Here is a 17,100-nt window from a genome sequence, read left to right on the forward strand (position 1 = left end):
TGATGTTGGGAGGGGTTGGGGGCAGGAGGAGAAGGGGATGGCAGAGAATGAGATGGCTGGATGGCATCATTAACTTGATGGGCATGAGTTTTAGTAAACTCCGGGAGTTGGTGATGGACAGGAAGGCCTGGCGTGCTGCGATTCATGGGGTCGCAAAGAGTCAGACACGACTGAGCGACTGAACTGAACTGACTGAAATGACATCTTATTAGATGACTCTATCATTTTCCTTGATACTTAGAAGACAAACATATTCTCTTCAAGGCTTTAATTGATTTGTGTATGCAAGCAAAATATAGTAACAATATATGTTGTTATTTGAGGCAAACATCTCACATTTTTCTTAGACACTTTCATTTGCTTATGCATTCTGTGCAAATATTTTCTATCAGTTATGTGCATACTATGCTACTAGCTGATGAGTGAATGTACTCACTTCAATGTGTTAAGTATTTCTAGAAAAATACCAGCTGCAATGTATATGCAAAAACAGTTCAGAGACTCACTTGGATTGGTAGATCCATCCACAGTAGTTATCTATATAAGGAATATTGTAAATGGAAAAAGTTAGAACTAATAACTCCTTTCATTTTATTTAGTCCATCATAGAAAGTCATAGTATGATTTTCACTTATTTCTGTAAATCTCATCTTTGTCAAGAAAAACTCCCTTTACCCATCCTTTCTTTTCAAAGGCATCATAGTGATGACTACAAAAAATCTGAGTCTGGAGACAATGTTTGCCCTCTTGGGTTTCACAGATTATCCAGAGCTTCAGATTCCTCTCTTCCTCATGTTTCTGATCATGTACATTATCACCGTGGTAGGAAATCTGGCCATGATGGTAATCATCAAAATTAACCCTAAGTTTCACACCCCCATGTATTTTTTCCTTAGTCATCTTCCTTTTGTTGATTTTTGTTACTCTTCCATTGTTACTCCCAAGCTGCTTGAGAACTTGGTCATGGCCAATAAGAGCATCTTCTATAGTAGCTGCATGCTGCAGTTCTTCCTGTCCTGCATTGCTGTGGTGACTGAGTCCTTCTTGCTGGCAGTGATGGCCTATGATCGCTTTGTGGCCACCTGTAACCCTCTGCTTTACACAGTGGTCATGTCACAGAGGCTGTGTGCCCTGCTGGTGGCTGGGTCATATCTCTGGGGCATGTTTGGCCCATTGGTACTCCTTTGCTATGCCCTCCAACTAAACTTTTCTGGACATAAGGTGATCGACCACTTTTTCTGTGAATACACTGCTCTCATTGCTGTCTCAAGCTCCAATACACCCACCCCCAACCTGCTGCTCTTTGGCTTCACCACCTTCAACAAGGTGAGTACACTTCTGATCATCCTCACTTCCTATGTGTTTATTTTTGTCACTGTGCTAAACATCCGTTCTGCTAGTGGATGTCGCAAAGCTTTCTCCACCTGTGCGTCTCACCTGACTGCCATTACCATCTTCCATGGGACCATCCTTTCTCTCTACTGTGTGCCCAATTCCAAGAACTCGTGACAAACTGTCAAGGTGGCCTCTGTGTTCTATACAGTGGTCAACCCCATGCTGAACCCTCTGATCTACAGCCTGAGGAATAAAGATGTGAATGATGCCTTCCGAAAATTAATAGACACAAAAGCCTCATTTCACTGAACCAATGTCCAAAGAAGTCTTCAATTCCCATTAACAATGGGTAAAGAGCCTTCCAAGATGTGTAGCATATATTTACATGAAATTTTTATAGATGACTAAGACATTAGTCTATTAAACTGTTCCCATTAAATATAAATTTTTGACAAGGGAACATTCTTTCTTTCTTCCTGCAGTACCTAAAATAGTACTTATCTCTGGGCAAGCCTATAATAAATATGTTTAAACATGAGTGAATAAATGAATGAGTAATTATGTATCCTCATTATGTACTTAGTATTAAGTACTGCTTATTATATAACAATTAAAAATGACTGCTATTCTTCCACATAGAATAAATTTGACTAAAACAATGAAATCTGAAAGTTAGAAAATTTAACATATTGTTGATGTCATTCCACCTTTCTGATATTCTTCTAAAATTTTGTTTCATGTGGTTTAAATACAGCTCATCAAACAAAACTGCATATTTATGTTACTCAATTTATGACTAATGACTATGAAATAAATTTCAATAAATTTTTATATTTAAATAATTTATGTAAAACACCTGCCATGCAGAGCAGTTTTCCTGTGAATGTGTTTCCTGGACATATAAAGGGCCACTGACAATGATGCTCTTTATAGATTTTGGTTTTGTGTTTTTGTCATGAGACTCCTTTCTTCAGTTCAGTTCAGTTCAGTCACTCAGTTATGTCCGACTCTTTGTGACCCCATGTCCGACTCTTTGCGACCCCAGGGAGGCATGCCAGGCCTCCTGTCTATCACCAACTCCCAGAGTCTACCCAAACCTGTGTCCATCGAGTCGGTGATGTCTTCCAACCATCTCATCCTCTGCCGTCCCCTTCTCCTCCTGCCCTCAATCTTTCCCAGCATCAGGGTCTTTTCCAATGAGTCAACTCTTCGCATCAGGTGGCCAAAGTATTGGAGTTTCAGATTCAGCATCAGTCCTTCCAATGAACACCCAGGACTGATCTCCTTTAGGATGGACTGGTTGGATCTCCTTGCAGTCCAAGGGACTCTCAAGAATCTTCTCCAACACCACAGTTCAAAAGTGTCAATTCTTCAGCACTCAGCTTTCTTTACAGTCCAACTCTCACATCCATACATGACCACTGGAAAGGCCACGGCTTTGACTAGATGGACCTTTGTTGACAAAGTAATGTCTCTGCTTTTTAATATGCTGTCTAGGTTGGTCATAACTTTCCTTCCAAGGGGTAAGCATCTTTTAATGTCATGGCTGCAATCACCATATGCAGTGATTTTGGAGCCCAGAAAATAAAGTCAGCCACTGTTTCTACTGTTTCCCCATCTATTTGTCATGAAGTGATGGGAACAGATGGAACGATCTTAGTTTTCTGAAAGTTGAGCTTTAAGCCAACTTTTCCATTCTCCTCTTTCACTTTCATCAAGAGGCATTTTAGTTCTTCTTCACTTTCTGCCATAAGGGTGGTGTCATCTGCATATCTGATGTTATTGATATCTCTCCCAGCAATCTTGATTCCAGCTTGTGCTTCCTCCAGCCCAGCGTTTCTCATGATGCACTCTGCATATAAGTTAAATAAGCAGGGTGACAATACACAGCCTTCTTCAGATGATACATTTTGTGAAAACAAGTTTATGGTGTATTAAGAATTTCAAACTAATGACAATCTATTAATATTCAATTTCATAACATCACTGTATTGGGTAAAACACATCTAATGTCATAATTTTCCATGAACACACACACACACATGTGTGTGTTTGTGTCAGAGAGAAATAAGAGGTCAAACCATAGGTTTGAAGCACAGTTTAGGCTTCTTGGAAAGTAATATTCCACGGTGTTCTTGTGTTTTAGGTTTTGGAAAATTGATTTTGCTTTCCTAATTGAGGCAGTTCACAGGGTATTATGTGAATGGAAAAGAGGAATCTTTGCTTTTGAAAAAATGACAGAAAAGGAATAGTGACAGTGCCAGATAGAAAGAAGATACAGAAACACTCCTCAAACTCAGGAACTTATCAGATGGATCAATTTAGGGAAGGCCATATAAATTGTCAAGTATTTGGAAACCAATTATTGTAACTAATTATATTCAAGGAATTTTTGAAACATTTTGTATATCCAAAGACACAAACCACAGCCTTTCCTTTGAACACTGTTGGTTTAGGGACATTATTCATATAGTTAGAGAAGGAGCAGACCTGGGAGAGATCCTTCAGGCAAACCCATTAAATGGTCTTGGCATTAAGCAGGAGGGATGCCATTCAGAACTGTGTAGTAGCTCTGCTCTTCCACACAGAATCACGTGGATGGCAGATACCCAAATGCAGCATGTAGGCTCATCTTATCATGGATTTTGTGCAAGTGACACCTGTCTTTGCCTCAGTCACCTTATTAGTAAAGGTACATTACTTACCTAACTTATTTTAATAAAAATCAAATGTGTTAATAGCTGTATTCAGAACGTGCAAAGTACGTGTGATCAGCTATTATTTTTTTCAGGAAAGGAGGCTCAATATTCTTACCCTTCTCTAATTTTTGGCAAAACTCTGGTGTGACTTCAGACACTAAACCCTCAAGGATGAAGATTTTGTATATAACAGACAAAGTTTAAAAGTCCTATTATATTTCATAATGACAGTGTAGGTCCTGGTGAACAGAGCAATGTTTGAATGCAGCCTATGGTGGTCTACAGTTCATCATGACCTTTGGAGTGAATCATGTTTGATTATATTGATAATAACATGTACCCACTTGGGATAGTTTTACCCCTCTTTTACCTCATAAAACTCATTAATTATTTGAGTCCCAAGATGATGTTGCTTTCTTAATATTCTGCTGAGGGCCTACAGAAATCAATGATTGGTTTTAGAAGCTTAAGGAGTATGGGCCCCAGAGACAGACACAAATAAAAACATAGAGACTGTATCATTTACAGTCTCTGGGAGTGATAATGGGGTTTGGTGAGAAGGTGACAATTAAACTTTTGACTTACTTTCATATACAATGTTTCTAAATCTGCTATTGATTTTTCCTCATGTTTTCAAGAAATATAAAGTGAATCAGGAAACAATAATTAGCTTTAATTGCTTGTTCTGAGCCTCTGAAGAAGAATGCAAGGGATTCTCTCTAGGGCCTTGCGCCACAGGGAGTGGAGGAGACATAAGGGTCTCAGCCTTCCCGGTAAATCAACAAGTCCTCTAGAGGGCAGAGGGGGGCTGCCTTTCCACAGTCTCATGTAGAGTATTTAATAGATACCTTAGCTTCAGTTATTTCTTCATGAGACAAATCACTTTGGGGAACTTTGAGTCACGGAAAACATTACATATCAGGAACAGGAAGTGCATACTTCCATGAAAGATAGGTAGAAGGGCCTGACTTACTGAACTCCTTCATAGCAGTGTCCTGAACAAGTGTTTCCTGGGAGTGTGAGGACACAGGGGCCCTGACACTCTTTGGTGCATGGCTCTCCCCTTCTGCCAATTTGGAGTAGAATTGTGCAAGGGAGAATAGGCAGGTAGGTATTTAACCAAAATTGAATTTAAAGGAATTAAAAGGTAATTTCTGGAGAAATAGAATCAACAAGGTTGCCTCTAAGTAAGATTTTAAGGAGTTAAGGAAATAGATATTTAATTGCATATAAGTTAACTAGAAGAACATGTAAATCTACCAGAATTGAGTAAAAGATAGTCAGTGGTTTATTCACTCCCCTTCACCTCCAAAGAGGATGATAGACAATATCTGGAGGCATTTTTGGTTGTCACAATGCAGGGACAAGGGGTGAAGTTACTATCATCTAGTGGACAAAGGCCAGAGAAGCTGTAAAGGATAGCTCCTCATAAAAAGAACAATCCAGTTCAAAATATCAATAGTGCCATGACTGAAAAACTCAGAAAGATCACTGATAAAGAATTTTATAACAGTGAGAATTGACATGGAAAAATTCCCTTCTGATTTAAATATACTCGTGAAAATAGTATGGTGGCTTTTCATAATATAAAAATTAAATATATGCTCTGATAATCCAGTAATCCTGCTTCTGAATATTTAATTATTTAATTCAAATATTTATTTATTTCAAAAGAATTAAAATGATGATTTCAAAGAGATATTAACATTCCCGTGTTCATTGCATAGCTATTCACAATAACAGAGATTAGAAATAACCTAAATGTCTATGGACCAAAAAGTGGGCCAAGAAAAGGTGGCATGTACATAAAATGGCATAAAAAAAGAAAGAAATTATGCAGTAAATTACCACATGGATGACAGTATGCTTAGTGAAATAAGTCACAGAAAGACAAATACTGTATGAATTCACTTATATGTTCATGGAGTCAAAAAGTGGAGTGATAGATGTCAGAGGCAGGAGGTGAAAACAGGAAGTTACAAATCAATGGACATAAAATATCAATTAAGCAAGTTAAATGAGTTCTAGAGATATACTGTACAAAAATCATATTAGTAGTCAACTATACTGTATTGTACACTAAAATATCTTAATTTGGTAGGTCTTATGTGAAATGTTCTTACCACAATAAAATAAAAATAAATATCAGCACAATATGATTACTAAAATCTAAATTGTACTTGGATTCCATCAGCTTTTTCCCTTTAATTCTCTCTTTATTTTCTTGGACACAATCCAGGTACCACATTGTGTTGTCATCATGTCTCCCTAATGTCTGACCTGTGACAGATTTTGACTCTTTCCTTTTTTTCCAGCCTCAATGATTTTAAGGAGTATGGGTGAGGTATCCTGTAGAATGCTTTCAGGTATTGGTTTGCCTAATAATTTTCTCATAGTAAGATGAGATAATAGATTTTGTGAAAAGAATATCACAGAGGTGAAGTTTCTCATCACATCATATCAAGGGGTAAATGATGCCCACACTGCACCACTGAAGATGCTCACCTTTATCTTTTACTTCAGGTAATGTTGGTCATATTTACTAAACTTGACTGTGAGATTTGAAATGGAGTTGAGTTAATAAAAATTATTTCTACTGTGTTCATTTTCCTTATTTAAATTCTGTAGTCCTTGGTTTCTGCACTGAATATGTGCTATTTCAATAATTCAACAAACAGAAGTAATTAATGGAATGGATGTGGTAGTGCAATCAAATAGAACAGTTATTTTAAAGGGATCAGTTCATTGTCCAAACTTAATATTTAACTTTGTAAATATCACTGCTTTAACTCTCAGTGAATCATGATGATCTAAATGCTGGACCTTCATACTTCTCCCATATGTTAGAGTAAAAGTATGGAAGAACAAGATTATGCCTGGCATATTGTAGTCATTCAATTAATATTTAATAATTATTTAATTTATAATTGCATAATTTTTATAACTGTGAAAAAAGTATCAGTGTGAGGAAGGGTCTGAGAGAAGTGATTTTAACCTACAAATATTCATGTGAAATGCCCCTAACACTGCTCCAGGTTTTATAGAACACAAGAAAGAATTACATCAGAGAATTGTGATTAATTTTAATTATGTCAAGGCTTTAAGAGAATGAGGCAACAGTCTCTAGGGTTTATGCCCCATAGGTTGTGACTCTAGATATAAGGCTATATCTGTCACTCCCAACCAAGAGAGATCCTACTTTCACTCATCAGCAGGTATGTATAATACCTCAGCAGCTCATGGAAAGCTGCTGTGTAACTCAGGAGCTCAGCCTTATGCTCTGTGATGACCTAGGAGGAGGCATGGGAGGGAGGGGGGAGGCTCAAGAGGGCAGGGATATATCTGTATATATCCCTTCCAAGCAAAAGTAAATTAAAAAATAAGATTCTAAAAAAAATTAATATTATTTTCAGAGTAGGGTATCAGAAAAAAAAGTGTGAGGGAAAATTTATCATTTAGACATAGAGAGTCCTTGAGTAATACTGAGTCATTGTGAAAGTCACCAATCTGAACAGTAAAGGAAGAGGAAATGACTCAGCCTCCAGAGCTTTGGCTGAGAACTGGCTCAGCTAAGCCTCTGAAACAACAGGGCTTCCCTGGTGGGGCAGTGGTAAAGAATCTGCTGCCAGTGCAAGAGATGCAAGAGACCCGGGTTTGATCCCTGGGTTAGGGACGTCCCCTGGAGTAGAAAATGGTAACCCACTTCAGTATTCTTGCCCGGAAAATATTCCATGGGCAAAGGAGTATGGCGAGCTACATACAGTCCATGGGTTCATAAAAGAATCTGAAGCAATGGAGTGACTGAACACAAACAAGTGCCTGGAATAGAGGGTTAGAAGAGCTCTGAGAATCTGTGGAAGGTGTATTATCACCAGCAATTTAAAAATAACATTTGCATCACAAAATCCACTGTGTGAAATAAAACAGTTTAATATTAATTTTCAAGTGACCTAGACAAATCAGCTATAGTTAGAATGTCTAGCTTTGTGATAGATTGTCTTTTGAGGTTGTCTTTTTAAAATATATACTCAAATTTATGAGTATAGGAAGATATATATATCTTGAGTGCCTCAGTTTTGCCTATGATCTGACATCACTGCTGAGCCATGTAAAATCTATTTCTTGAGTTGTGGGACTAGAGACAACCTTATCAGAAATAATAGAGAAAATTCCTGGTATGGCAGGGTCTAAGAGGTGTAGGTCTCCAATTCTGCATGCATGTGTGCTGAGTCTCTCAGTTGTGTCCTATTCTTTGCAACTCCATGTACTATATAGCCAACCTGACTCTGCCCACGTAATTTTTCAGTCAAGAATACTGGAGTCAGTTGCCATTTCCTCCACCAGAGGATCTTCCAACCCAGGGACTGAACCTGCATCTCTTGCATCTCCTACATTGGCAGGTGGATTCTTTGCCACTATCCCCCTGAGAAGTCATTGGTCACCGATTAGAGAAATACAATTCTTTTCTATTAACATTTTCTCATGAAATATCACACTGCAGTACTACCTTAAATGTTTGATCTTTCTCTTTTACAGGTAATATAGGGACAGAATAAATGTCTTTATTTATGGACATTTCTATGTTAGAGGCATTAGTAGTGTTAGTTAATTTTTTCCTAAGTTCCTTTCTCATCTCGTCTGATGCTGCCTTCTCGTATAGCTCTCTGATGTGTACACTTTGATTGGGCAATTTCCCATAGATTTAAGATCACTAGTTTGTCACAAGTTGGGACATGATTATGAATAAGTGAAGTATCTTAGTACTAAGACGTTGAACATAGATTCTCTTGTAGACAAATGGAAAATTTGTGGGAGTCTGGATCAAGATTCCAGTCACAGATGTGTAGATTGATCCTTATTTGCATGTTACAGGGAAAGTCAAGGATCTCTGTCTTCTGTTTTGTCATGTCTTTGATAAAGACCTAGACTGTATTATCCTTATTATTTGTTCAATGCTATTATTCCACAAGCAATGAGGTGGGATTGGTAATTAGGGCTCCCTGTGTTGAGAAGAACACTCTGAAAAAAAATTAAACTAAGGTTTATTTTGACAATAGACTTACTGAGTCAGAAACAAAAGTAAATGTTAAAGTATCATGTGGAATTAACAATAAAGGCACAGGTAAAAACTGTTAGAGGGGTCATTCTTAGTGTCATGTTGTGAATATGTGATGCAAAATGTAATTTATTTAGAATTTTCTCACTTTTGCTACTAGTTTTAGGACTGAAATAATCAGGTATGGTACTAGGCTAGGTTAATCTTTTAAAATTTTATAATGTTCAAGAGGACCTAAAAGTGTTATAGAAGGATTTCACTGAAAATAACTTCCAAGAATTTTGATTTCATATTATCTCTAAATACTGAAATTATAATTCAGAGCTAAAAAGTTCAATAATGGTACTGTGCTATTTAAAGAAAATTTAAACAGTTATCTTTTGAAAATTCTAGACATTTAGCAATTGTGCATGAGAAACACAGAGAGAGGTTCTAAAAGAGACACTTTGCTTCATCTTCCAGGTTTGGAAAGGAGTCATTAACTGAGGGTCTTACATCCTCATTTTCTCTAATATGTTTGTTTCCAGGGCTGATTCAGATTCTGACAAACAGAAGTCATGATTCTATCAGAGAGAAATAAAAGTGGGGCCGTGTTCACTCTCCTGGGCTTCTCCGATTACCCAGAATTTCAAGTGACATTCTTCACCATCTGCAGTGTCACTGTGGTAGGGAATCTTGGGATGATTCTAATCATCAAAATTAACCCCAAACTGCACACTCCCATGTACTTTTTCCTCAGCCACCTCTCCTTTGTGGATTTCTGTTATTCCTCCATAATTGCTCCCAAGACCATGGTGAACCTCATTGTAAAAGACAAAACCATTTCATTTTTAGGTTGTATAATGCAATACTTTTCTTTTGTACCTTTGTGGTGACTGAGTCCTTTTTATTAGTTGTGATGGCCTATGACTGCTTCGTGGGCATCTGCAACACTCTGCTCTACATGGTGGCCATGTCCCCAAGACTCTGTGTGATGTTAGTAGTTGGATCTTATGCTTGGGGAGGGGTGTAGCTTGCTCCTTGACATTCACATGTTCTGTTACCAAATTATCATTTCAAGGTTTCAGCATAATCAATCACTTATTCTGTGAGTTATCCTCCCTGCTTTCCCTCTCTTGCTCTGATACTTATCTCAACCAGTTGCTGCTTTTCATTTTTGCCACTTTTAATGTGGTCAGCACACTCTTCATCATTCTCCTGTCTTATTTGTCTATTGTTGTCACCATCCTCAAGATGTGTTCACCCTGTGGTCACCGCAAAGCCTTCTCCACCTGCGCCTCCCACCTGAGCGCCATCAGCATCTTCCAGGCATCATCCTCTTCCTCTCCTGTGTGCCCAGCTCCACAACCTCCAGGCACACAGTCAGAGTGGTGTCTGCGTTTTACACGGTGGTCATCCCCATGTTGAATCCCCGATCTACAGTCTGAGAAATAAGGATGTCAAGGACACAATCTCCAAGGTTGTGGGGCTCTAAATTGATTTCTTATTGAGCATTATAATAATTATAGTTTGTTCTTGATATGTAAACAAAGTGTAGCTACAAAGGTTGGGCTTTAAAGATAAGTTTAAATTAATGAAGGGTTAATGCTATAAAATTTATGGTTGCCAGGAGAGGAAAGAAGTTTGGGGGAAAGGGTTAGTTTGGGAGTTTGGGATGAATGTGTAAACTCTGTTGTATTTAAATGGATAGCCAACAAGGATCTGCTGTATAGCACATGGAACTCTGCTCAATGTTATGTGGCAGCCTGGATGGGATGATAGTTTGTGGGAGAATGAATATATGTATACATATGGCTGAGTCCCTTTGCCGTTCACCTGAAACTATCAGACCACTGTTTGTTAATAGGGTATACCCCAATTAAAACAAAAAAAGTTAAAAAAAGAGAATTATTTAATATAGAAAGAACATGCATTTTGGCTCAAAGAGACTAAACTTAATTCTCTCTTACTTACCAGGAAAAAAAAAAATTAGCAATCTTACCATTTTCTAAGTTTTCATCTAAAAAATTCAGACAAGATAAATTTATTAAATAGATTAAAATACAACATAGATATGTGGCATGGCTTGTGTAATCTTAATTGAATTTCATCTTCCTTTTTTACACCTAGAATAATAACCAGGCTTTCAATTAGCACATGAATTTCTCTTACAAAGATACAAATAGAAGTTAAAAAAAGATGTGGTATTCATCCTTCAAAGGCTGAAAATCTGGTGTTCAGAGTAGGGTAGTTAAGAAAATGATAACTGTGCAAGCTGGAAAATAGTATCACAATGGGTTTGAGAGGAAAAAAAAGTCCAAGTCCTTCATAAAATAGGTATTGTGTTGACCTGGCTTGGATAACTTAAGAGACAGAATTTTAGGAAATGTATTTCAATTTAGGAGTTTTATCCAGGAGACTAAAGCATAGCAAACAAGGACATCAGAAGGTAGTAATATATTAATGATAAAACACTGTTTTTAATTGAGTGAATAGTGCATAAGTTATGCATATGTTTTTATCTGTTTTGGTGTATTTGTGTTGTATTGTGTATACAGGTTACTTGGCACAATGTTGATAAGACACGGATTATATTCTGAATGTGTTTTCAAAAGAGCTTCAGTATGGCAGCATGAGCAACTATGGTAGACTCCACCAGAGGCTTAAAACTGCAGAATGAGCTCTCAGAACATCTTTCATGCAAAAACGAAGCATGACAAGTGCCTGCCCAATTGACATTTCATTCTATTATTCTACCTATGAAGTCATCAAAAGCATTATCAATTATTTTTTTTTCTTTTACCAAACTTAATGTCTGTATCCTTCTCAAATAATCTTGCATCTTAAAAAAAAAAAAAGGGCTTCCAATCGCCCAAAGAGTTGAAAACTAATTGCCTGTGTAGTCATATTCAAAATAAAATGCAAACTAGGTATCATTAGTTTGCTGTGGTTGTTGTAGTTTAGTGGCTAAGTCATGTCCAACCCTTTACAACCCCATGAACTGTAGCCCACCAGGATCCTCTGTCCTTTGGATTACCAAGGCAAGGATACTGGAGTGGGTAGTCATTACCTTTTCTAGGACATCTTCCAGACCCAAGAGTCAAAGTTATGTCTCCTGCATTGGCAGGCAGATTCTTCACTACCCAGCCACCTGGGAAGCCTGTACATTAGTATTAGTAAGGTCTGTTTAATAATGTAAATTAGAAATAAGATATCTCTTTAGCAGCAATAAGTCATGCTCGCTTGAATGATTTACATACCCTTCTCCTTCTCTACTCAATGTGTGTGTTACTCAGTCATGTCTAATTCTTTTCGACCACATGGACTGTCACTGCTCTGTCCTTGGGATTTTCCAGGTGAGAATAATGGAGTGGGCTTCATTTCCTTCTCCATCTCTACTAAATATGCATAAATAAATTCCTAAATCCCCACTTTTTTAGATGAAAATACTGAGAATATTTGGGACTATTAAAAGTAAATGGGATTAGAAATTCTGTCAGAAATTGTGCTGGAATAGTAATGATACACAGACCTTTCATTCAATTTTTCAAAACAACAAAAAAATAAGTGCTAATTAGATATCATCATCAATCTACTATATATGATTTTGAAACATCACTGTATTGGCTAAAATATGTGTCTATTGCAAATCTCTTATTTTCTGAGAAAAGAAAGACATATGAGCTAAAAGGAAATAAGAAGTCATACCACTGATTTGAAATGTCTTAATAAAAATAAATTTCAGGCTTCATAGAATACACTGTTTCACAGTGTTCTTATATTTTAGGTTTTGGAAGTTTTCTATTACTTTTCTAATCATGGTAATTCCCAAGGTAACCTGTGAATGGATAACAGGAACTTTTGCTTTTGGAAAATGAAACATAAGGAATAGTGAATGTACTGAGTGAAATGGAGAGGCAGAAACATTCCACAATCTCAGGAAATTATCAGGTGAATCAATTTTAGGGAAATACATGAAGGTTGTTGAGAATATGGAAACCAGTTTACTTCTAACTATTTATAGTCATGAAATTCATAAATGATTGGTATATCCGGGGGCACAAACCACATAGTATCAATCATAAACTCTTGCTTTAGGAAAATATTATACAGGCAGAGAAGGAGCAGACCTGGGAGATGTCCCTCAGGTAGATCCATTAAATGGTCTCTACACATCCACATGTTGAAGCTGGATTTAGAAAAGGCAGAGGAACCATAGATCAGACTTTCAACATCTGCTGGATCACAGAAAAAGTAATAATTCCAGAAAAGCATCTATTTCTGCTTCATTGACTACACTAAAACCTTTGATTGTGTGGATCAAAACAAACTGTGGAAAATCATTGAAGAGATGGGAATACTAGACCATCTTACATGCTCTCCTGAAAAATCTGTATGCAGGTCAAGAAACAAGAGTTAAAACCAGACATGGAGTGATGCACTGGTTCCAAATAGGGAAAGGAGTGCGTCAAGGCTGTATATTGTCACCCTGCGAATTTAACTTATACCCAGAGTACATCATTCAAAATGCCAAGCTGGATGAAATATAAGCTGGAATCAAGATTGCTGGGAGAAATATCAATAATCTCACATATGCAGATGACACCATGGCATGGCAGAAAGTGAAGAGGAACTAAAGAGGCTTTTGATGAAGGTGAAAGAAGAGAGTGAAAAATTTGGCTTAAACTCAACATTCAGAAAACTAAGATCATGGCATCCAGTCCCATCACTTCATGCAAATAGATGGAAAAATGATGGAAAAAGTGGTGGACTTTATTTTCTTGGGCTCTGGAGTGCTAATGCTAATCACTGCTAATGGTGACTGCAACCATCAAATTTTTTAAAAAATTGTATATTTTTGAGATTAATTCATTGTCCTTTGCTTCATTTGCTATTATTTTCTCCCATTCTGAAGGTTGTCTTTTCACCTTGCTTATAGTTTCCTTTGTTGTGAAGAAGCTTTTAATCTTAATTAGGTCCCATTTGTTTATTTTTGCTTTTTTTTTCCTTATTTTTTTCCATTTATTTTTGTAAGTTGGAGGCTAATTACTTTACAATATTGTAGTGGTTTTTTGCCATACATTGACATGAATCAGTCATGGATTTACATGTGTTCCCCATCCAATATTCTGGGAGGTGACTCATAGGGGATCCTGCTATGGTTTATGTTGGAGAGTGTTTTGCCTATGTTCTCCTCTAGGAGTTTAATAGTTTCTGGTCTTACATTTAGATCTTTAATCTATTTTAAGTTTATTTTTGTGTATGGTATTAGAAAGTGTTCTAGTTTCATTCTTTTACAAGTGGTTGACCAGTTTTCCTAGCACCACCTGTTAAAGAGATTGTCTTTTCTCCATTGTATATTCTTGCCTCCTTTGTCAAAGACAAGGTGTCCATAGGTACGTGGATTTATCCCTGGGCTTTGTATTTTATTCCATTTATCTATAAAATATACAATAAACACCTAAAGCTAAATTCCAGAAAAATAAAAGACCTAATCAAAAAGTGGGCCAAAGAACTAAACAGACATTTCTCCAAAGAAGACATACAGATGGCTAACAAACACATGAAAAAATCCTCAACATTACTCATTATCAGAGATGTGTAATTTAAAGCCACAATGAACTACCACTTCACACCAGTCAGAATGGCTGCCATCCAAAAGTCTACAAGCAATAAATGCTGGAGAGGGTGTGGAGAAAAGGAAACCCTCTTACACTGTTTGTGGGAATGCAAACTAGTACAGCCACTATGGAGAACAGTGTGGAGATTCCTTAAAAAAACTGGAAATAGAACTGTTATATGACCCAGCAATACCACTGCTGGGCATACACACTGAGGAAACCAGAATTGAAAGAGACACGTGTACCACAATGTTCATCATGACACTGTTTATAATAGCCAGGACATGGAAGCAGCCTAGATGTCCATCAACAGATGAATGATTAGTAAAGCTGTGGTACATATACACAATGGAATATTGCTCAGCCATTAAAAAGAATACATTTGAATCTGTTCTAATGAGGCGGATGAAACTGGAGCCTATTATACAGAGTGAAGTAAGCCAGAAAGAAAAACATCAATACAATATACTAACACATATTTATGGAATTTAGAAAATGGTAATGATACCCTGTATGCGAGACAGCAAAAGAGACACAGATGTATTGAATAGTCTTTTGGACTCTGTGGGAGAAGGTGAGGGTGGGATAATATGGGAGAATGACATTGAAACATGTAAATTATCATATGTGAAATGAATCGCCAGTCCAGGTTCAATGCAAGAGACAGGGTGGTCAGGGCTGGTGCACTGGGATGACCCAGAGAGATGGGATGGGGAGGGAGGCGGGAGGGGGGTTCAGGATGGGGAACACATGTACACCCATGGAGGATTCAAGTCAATGTATCACAAAACCAATACAATATTGTAAAGTAAAATAATAAATTAATTAATTTTTAAAAATATAAAATAAAAAAATAAAACAAAAAACAAACAACAACAGGAACAACAAAACGCATGATTCTTGGAAGAAAAGTGGTGACCAAACTAGACAGCATATTACAAAGCAGAGACATTACTTTGCTGGCAAAGGTCTGTCTACTGAAAGCAATGGGTTTCCAGTAGCCCTGTATGGATGTGAGAGTTGGACTTTAGAGAAGACTGAGTGTTAAAGAATTGATGCTTTTCAACTGCAGTGTTGGAGAAGACTCTAGAGAGTCCCTTGGACTGGAAGGGGATCAAACCAGTCAATCCTAAAGGAAATATTCCTTTATATATAGTCCTGAATATTCATTGGAAGGACTGATGCTGAAGATCCAATACATTGGGCACCTGATGTGAAGAACTGACTCATTGGACAAGACCCTGATGCAGGCAGGGATTGGGGGCAGGAGGAGAAGGGGACGACAGGGGATGAGATGGCTGGATGGCATCACCAACTCTATGGACATGAGTTTGAGCAAGCTCTGGGAGTTGGTGATGGACAGGGAGGCCTGGTGTGCTTCTGGCTTTGCAAAGAGTCAGGGTCACAAAGAACCGGACACGAATGAGTGAACTGAACTGTACACACTTAGGAGAGTTTCCTCCCCCCTCTCTTTATATCTTATGAAAGTCATTATCTGTTTGTGTCCCAAGATGATGTTTTTCTCTTGACATCTTGTTGAGATCCCATAGAGACCAATGATTGGTTCTGGAAAATTAAGGGATATGGGCCTCGGGGATCAGTTCGGTTCAGTTCAGTCACTCAGTCATGTCTGACTGTTTGCGACCCCATGAATCACAGCACACCAGGCCTCCCTGTCCATCACCAACTCCCAGAGTTGGTGTCCTGGAGTCTACCCAAACCCATGTCCATTGAGTCGGAGATGTCATCCAGCCATCTCATCTTCTGTCGTCCCCTTCTCCTCCTGCCCCCAATCCCTCCCAGCATCAGGGATTTTTCCAATGAGTCAACTCTTCGCATGAGGTGGCCAAAGTACTGGAGTTTCTACTTCAGCATCATTCCTTCCAATGAACAGCCAGGACTGATCTCCTTTAGGATGGACTGGTTGGATCGCCTTGCAGTCCAAGGGACTCTCAAGAGTCTTCTCCAACAACACAGTTCAAAAGCACCAATTCTTCAGCACTCAGCTTTCTTCATAGTCCAACTCTCACATCCATACATGACCACTGGAAAATCCATAGCCTTGACTAGATGGACCTTTGTTGGCAAAGTAATGTCTCTGCTTTCTAATATGCTATCTAGGCTGGTGATAACGATCTTTCCAAAGAGTAAGCATCTTTTAATTTCATGGCTGCAATCACCATCTGCAGTGATTTTGGAGCCCCAAAAAATAAAGTCTGGCACTGTTTCCCCATATATTTCCCATGAAGTGATACACACACATAAAAACATAAATCCTGTGAAATTTTCCCTCATAGCATCCTCAGAAACAAAGGAAGAAATACCTGTCAAAAGGTTGATAGACTACATTCTATTTTGGAGAGGAATGGGATGAATGATATTTCCTGATGTCTGGAAAGTTGTGTGCTTC

General features: G+C 37.8%; 2 pseudogenes; both read left to right on the plus strand.

Moving 5' to 3' along the window:
- Nucleotides 1-705: 705 nt before the first annotated feature.
- LOC122693349 lies at nt 706-1,644 on the plus strand (annotated as a pseudogene).
- Nucleotides 1,645-9,647: 8,003 nt separating this feature from the next.
- On the plus strand, nt 9,648-10,580 carry LOC122694238 (annotated as a pseudogene).
- Nucleotides 10,581-17,100: the final 6,520 nt, after the last annotated feature.

This window comes from Cervus elaphus, chromosome 5 (genome assembly GCF_910594005.1).
Source record: "Cervus elaphus chromosome 5, mCerEla1.1, whole genome shotgun sequence".
In the NCBI taxonomy this organism is placed as follows: Eukaryota; Metazoa; Chordata; class Mammalia; order Artiodactyla; family Cervidae; genus Cervus; species Cervus elaphus.